The sequence below is a fragment of the Miscanthus floridulus genome, chromosome 5 (genome assembly GCF_019320115.1).
Source record: "Miscanthus floridulus cultivar M001 chromosome 5, ASM1932011v1, whole genome shotgun sequence".
Classification (NCBI taxonomy): Eukaryota; Viridiplantae; Streptophyta; class Magnoliopsida; order Poales; family Poaceae; genus Miscanthus; species Miscanthus floridulus.
Genome location: NC_089584.1, coordinates 18,887,127 through 18,893,688, shown reverse-complemented (window position 1 = coordinate 18,893,688; position 6,562 = coordinate 18,887,127).

Sequence of the window (6,562 nt, the reverse complement as noted above, 5' to 3'; positions counted from 1 at the left end):
ATGTCGAGGAAGCGTGCGGCGAGCATGGATGCTGTCGGTGGACGAGCGGCGAAGCGGACGCGGTCGCTGCGCCCCTCGATGGTGTCACCGGTCCCGTCGTTGCCTATGGCGGACGTGGCTGAGCGAGCCGGGCGATCCGAGGAGCGGACTGGCACCTTTGTGGCGATGGGACCGGTGCCAATGCCGGACTTGCAGCCGGAGGAGGCCCTGCCTACCGTGGGTGTGGTCGAGCAGCCTAGGCGGTCTGAGGGGCAAACTAGAGCCCATTTGATATGCGACTTGCAGTCGAAGGATGCCTCGCCCGCTGCTCCGGTCGGGGAGTCCCGAGCCGGAGGTCGTATCGACCCGTAGGCCGGGCCGGAGCCGGTCGAGACGACTCTGACCCCGTCTGAAGTGAGGGGGTGTGGGTTGCAGCATGGGAGTGGTCCCCGTCCAATAGGTCCATCATCATCGGAGCCTGCCTTCAAAGTCATGCCGCTCACCTCCCGGTATGTTTCCTTTTGTTGCTCTTTGATCTTTTGTTGGTTGAGTCTTTTTGGAGTGTGGCTTACCTATGATTTTTGTCAGTGGATGGGGGATGCCGGGGTTGAGCATCACCCCGACCACTATGTAGGGGGTTTGGAGGCCCACTCTGTAGCGTGTTATGGCGAGCAAAGGGGGCAGCAGGGTGGCGGCGGCGAAGCCTTCCCTCCCAAGGGTGGTGCCCCCCAGGGCGGCTGCTGATAACGTGACAGCGGCGGTGACGTTGTTGGTGGTGATCCTAGTGCCGATGGTGGGGGTTGAGTCAGAGGTAACTCTCGTGGCCCCTCCTCTGCCAGTCACGGTGGAAGAGATAAGGGAGGGCGAGCTCCCTACCTCACCGGGTGGAGGGCTACACGACCTATCCTTACCGTCAGAGCCAAAGGTGCCGAAGGGAAGTGTGGACGGGACAGAGTTGGGATGCCCGACGGCGTTCCATGCGATTGAGGTGGTGGAGATCCTGTCTGACAACAAGGCGGATACCGTGGCGGAGCCGCCGGTGTCGCCGTGGGAGCTGGCGGTGTCGCTGTGGGAGCTGGCGGTGGTCCAGTCGGAGGCTGGGACCTCTGACGATTTGTCGGAGGGTGACCTAGAGTGGCCCTGCCCTGAGGGCCCATCGAAGGCGCGGTTTGTCCTTCGGGACTCCCAGGAGCGTCAGCTCTAGGACATTTTTGGGGGGCAAGGGCATGCCACGGTGTCCGAACTCACCAAGCTATCCGCGAAGCTCGAGAACGCTCAGAAGCAGGCTCAGTTTGCTCGGTAGCTGGTTGAGGTCAACCTACAGCTCGCCGCGGTGGTGAGTTTCTAGTACTTATCCTTGCCCTTTGAATCATTCATCGGTTGTTTTTAGCATGCTTGTTTTTCACAAGAAATAAGGAAGGTGTCATCCCACAAGTCTTACTTCCTCCAGACGGAACACGCCTGGATGGCTGAGCTTGAGTCTCGGGTGGAGTCCGCTTGCCGCAAGTCCCAGGTCCGGGCGGCTGAGCGCGGCCGCGGCACAGGCGGAGGGGCAGCATGCGGCGGAGCGGGTGACTACTGTTGAATAAGGGCTCGAGGCGGTGAAGGTCTGCTAGGAGGAGACTGAGGCAGGGCTGCGGACATCCCTGGCGAACACCGAGGCGGCGCTTTAAGAGGCCTTAGCGGCCCTTGAGCCAGAGCGGGCCGCCCTAGAGTCATCATAGAAGGCCCTGGAGGCGGAGCAGAGGACCCAGTCGGAGGTGGATCAGGAGGTGCTCGTGCTCCAAGCCAGGTGATGGGGACGGAGGACGCGAGTGCCCGGCTACGCGAGCAGGTGGCTCGGCAGGCAGAGGATCTTTTCACCCTTGAGGCCTCTCGCATCAGTGCGTACCTTTTTTGTTTTATCATGGTGTTGATTTTTTCCTCAGCCTATTTCTGAGCTTGTCGCCCTTCTTCTAGAGCTGGGTGAAAAGGTGAAGGAGCTAAAGCGAGACCTGGAGATGACCAAAGCGAGCTTCAGCCAGAATGCCAAGGAGCTGGCCAAGTCCCGTGAAGAGCAACATGCTCTTGAAGGGGATCTTGACCAGATCCATAGTGTTGCCCAGCTCGTTGTCTTGGAAGTCTTTGGGTCGGCGCCAAGTACTAGCGTGCCCGTGGTCCAGCTGGTGGAGGTCCTAGACGCTATCAAGGACCTTGTCAGGAGTGGGCTGTTTTATGGAGCATCGGGGGTGCTGACCTCGGTGGCGATGTACCACCTGAATCTGGACTTTGCCACTATCTGCAATGGGTATGCTGAAGGCCTGAGCATGGGGGACATCTAATCGATCGGGGAGAGCTTGCTGCCGCATGTGCGGTTGGTGTCAGAGCAAGTCTCCACCGAGTGGGTGAAGGATGTTCGCCATGAGGACATGGCCCAAAGCATGCGTGGGGATGATGCTTCTGAGCCTGCGGATAGCACGGAGCCTGGTTTGGGGGGGGGGGGAACGTTGCCTCGGCTCCGATCGAGCCAAACATCATGCCACTGGGGAGTGAGCAGCATGCGCCTTCATCGGTTGTGCTGCCAGCAGATGCCGCCGGGCTAGTTTAATAGCTTGCAGAATGTAAGTAGTTTAGTAAATGTAAAGAGTTTAAGTTCGTGGGGGAGCCCCTATGTAAAACGTTCGTGTGTGTGTTTTAATGACTGCAATCGGTTTTTGTTTTTGTGATGGAGTTGCTCCGTTCAGGGAAGTTTGTTCCCTTTCGTTCCTTAGTTTTCCCTTAGCATAATTTTATTTTTTATTCCTTTCTTTTTTGTACATGCCCGTTTGTCCCATAGGCCGCAACCTTGTGAGCCCGGGGCATGGCCCGCGAGGCTCGGCTGCTCATAACCGTAGGAAAAGGCAGGGTGCGATCAGTCGGAATGTTTTGAAGTAAAGCTACATAAGGCAAATTAAAGGAACGATCTGCCCTTTCGTTCGGGTAGGAAGGAGTTTTTCCATATGAAAGTAAAAAACAAAAATAGAGGGGTAATAGTGCCCCCTAGTGGAGCCCCCGAGCACCCTGAGCCGAAAAGTGTTCAGGTCGGGGTGCTCTTATAGGAGCGTTCGCTAAGTAAACAATGGTAAAACTGAAAACTTAGGGAAAGGAAAAAATGACATAGCTGTTCCAAACATTTGGAGAGAACGTCATCATCATTGTCTTTCAGTCGATAGGTGTCTGGTCGGATCACTTCAGCCTTTAGTCGTCTGGATCCTCGCCCGCTATGCCCCCTTCTTCTATTGCTGCTTCTTCACCTTTTTCTTTCCTTGGCCTGCCAGTCTACCTCAGCAGGCGCTTGAGGAGCTGGCAGTCCTTGTAGAGATGGTTGACGGGATAGTTGTGGTTGGTGCACGGGCTCTCCATGAGCTCGTGGAAGTGTCCCGATCGGTGCTGCTGGGGCTGCGTGCCTAGGTGATCGGCCGCAGCGACCGACGCATAGTTGGCCGGTCGGCGGTGATCCTTTCTGTTCTTTTTTCCCCTCTGTGTGGAGGATCCCTCGTCTTGATCCTGGCGCTTGGCCTTACCTTTGCCGTGGCCTCCGTTGAAGCATGGTGAGAACGACGCTTGCTGGGGGAGTTGGGCAAAGGTCGGTGGTCCCAGGCTGTCAGTGCTGGGACTCCGGTCGCCACTTCATGTGCCTCGGTTTGGTCCAAGCCGCACGTAGATAGGCGGTTGGTGCAGAGCGGTCATTAGGTCAAGATGTGGTGCCGTTGTGGCCTCATGTGCCGCGTTCAGTGGTTGTTGTGGTGACATGGTGTAGTGCCCCATCTGCTGCATCCCTATTCCCCAGACGGGGAGCGAGGTCACGAGTCAGCATTGTGGTACGGAGCACTCCACTTGCTGAACGGTGGCAGTCTCCACCAGTGCCCGGAGGTTCCGGTGGATCACTCATTCGCGAGGGTCGTTTGGCTCGGACAGGCCGTGCAGGAGCATTACCGAGGTAGCAATGTCCTGACTGGCCCGAGCAAACTGCGGGGGATCGGTCCCCCTATCTAGGGTGTTGCGCTGGACCTAACGGGCGCAACCCCAAGCGCCGTTCATTGGTTTATGCGCACAGGACACATTGTGGTGCGCCGAGCGCGCTGGTGTGGTCGGTGGTTGATGCGACCACCATCGTCGTAGATCCTCCCCGTGCTCACGTGTGAGCTCAGGGGCCTCCGTATGAGGGCCTAGAGGGGCATGAGTCCATGAGGACTCCATTGCCCCTGGTAGCTATTCTAGAGCGTCCGTCATAGCACACTCCTGGGACAGATGGTGGCTGGGTGCCACGTCACCGATGCTGGAGCCGTCACTCCTGACGTCATCGTCCATGATGTTGAGGAAATAGGTGGGAGCGTAGCTCACCATCCCCATGAACTCAGACATGAGAGGAGGTGGCGCCATAATCTTTTGGAGCCCCTGGGTGTACGTGTCCATGAGAGACACGAGGCCGTAGGGGAACTGGTCATACGGTGGCCGTGACAGGGACAACGGCAGCCCTCCGGGTATTCGGCGGAAGATAGAATGTAGTAAGTAAAGAACGGCATGTATATTACTCACAGCGGGGTTTGAGCAGAGAGTTTGCTCGGAACGAAGCACAGATGCCGCGCCGTAGAGGTCGCATGTCCTGGAGTCGATGGAGGACGTCTCCCCGACGGGTGCCGGGTCGTGAGTCTCCTCGCAGAGGTGGAGTACGCCAAGCTAGTCAGCAATGAAGTCCAGGCTTCCAAAGAGGAAGACCTGGGATGGCTCAAAAATGGGTGGAACCCGCATCCCCATAGGCGAGAGTGCGGGATACTCCAGCGAGCCGAAGCAAATCATATTGCCCGAGCTCGCCATGGCAGGGATGGCGGAAAAATGGGCCATCTGATGACCAAAAAGCATTGAACATACAGTGTCTTCCCCACGGATGGCGCCAACTGTCGGTATAGAAAGTGACCAACTAGTGAATATTTGTAGTTTTGCTGTACGTTGTGATCGGAGGTGGCCTAGCAGTCAGTGACATAGGATTTATACTGGTTCAGGCAATGTGCCCAACGTCCAGTTTGGGTCGGTCAGTGACTTTAGTCCTGAGCCCAGGTGCTCAAAGTCTGTAGTGGGGTTACAAACGAGAAGGAGAAAGGTGGGGTGTACGAGAGGCCTAGTCGGGTCTGACCGGAAGGGCCGAGAGCGACCAGAACTCCGCTACGAGCTAGGTGTTTAAGCGTGTGCTTGAAGGGTCGTGAACTATCGATCTAGTGAATCTCTACTTGAAGAAGTCGACCGCCTTCGTTGGCGGGAGCACATCCCCTTTTATAGATGAAGGGGCTAGCTTTATAGGTGAGAGGGGGAGAGTATGGATGTTACTAAGCCTTATTGCCCACGCCGATGAGGACAGTGATGATGGTAGGCGCCCACAATACTGTTGACGTCACTGTAGAATGTCATGTGCACATGGGAGGTCATGTTGTCTTCTTCAGGAAGGGTAGATGTTTGTGCCTACAAAATACTATTGGTATGTGAGGAGACCTACCACGTGTATCTAGTATGGTGAATCCTAGTGCCAACAGTGCTACTGATGCCCAGAGGCATGTGGGGGGCTTTTTGCCGTACGAGAGTCCAACGGCGCCTACAATACTATAGACACAAATGTCGGTGCCTACAATATTGTTTGTGTCAGGTCGGTTGTGGAGCATTGTTCCCGTAGGTGTATAGGGTATGGTCCCAGTATCGTGGTTTGACTTGTGCGCTGCCTTCTCCGTTCGCCCCTGGTCCCTTCCGAGCGGATGTCCCCGGTCGGATGGCCCCAGTCGGCCCTGGCCGCGCTAGTCGGAAAAGAGCGGTAAGCAGGCTTCCTACGGTGTCCCCGGTCGGAGACGCGGGGTCGGAATAGGAAGTAGTGTCTTGGACCGGTCCTTCCGATCGGAGAGACCGCCCGGAGGCGGCTGGTGCCCGAAGCGAGTACTCCGGTCAGAGAGGTGGGCCGAAGAAGTTGACGAGTGGGCGCTTGTTCTTTTGGGTGGACCATTCTGGTCGGTGACCGGACTATCCTTCTAGCCCGTTGTGTTTTAGACTCTTGGGCTGGCCCATGAACTACATGCTATTTTCCTAGGCCGAGCCCTGGAGTGGAAGCTGGTTCCCAAGGGACCCCGAGTTTATGAACCCGACAACTTTGATGTCACAAAATAAGACAAGCTCTTCGATTTCTTGCTTGACAAGGGACATATCAAGTTGCCCGATAATCATGTTATGTTGCCCCCTGATCAGTTGAAGAATAAGAAGTTCTACAAGTTCCATAACGCTACATCTCATTCCACTAATGATTGTAGAATTTTTCAACAGCATATACAGAGGGCTATTCAGCAAGGAAGACTCAAATTTGATACGCCTCGGAAAATGAAAGTTGATGATAATCCTTTTCTAGGAGATCAAAACATGGTTGATGCTAGGCTGCTCAAAGCAAAGACTAAGATCCTGACATCAACCAAATCGAGAGAAGCTAGAACAGTCGATCCCGAGATGCAAATATCGGCTGATGAATACAGAGAAATTAAAAGACGTCGCGACAAGCAAAAGAGCCGATATGAGTAGGGAGAAACATCAAAAG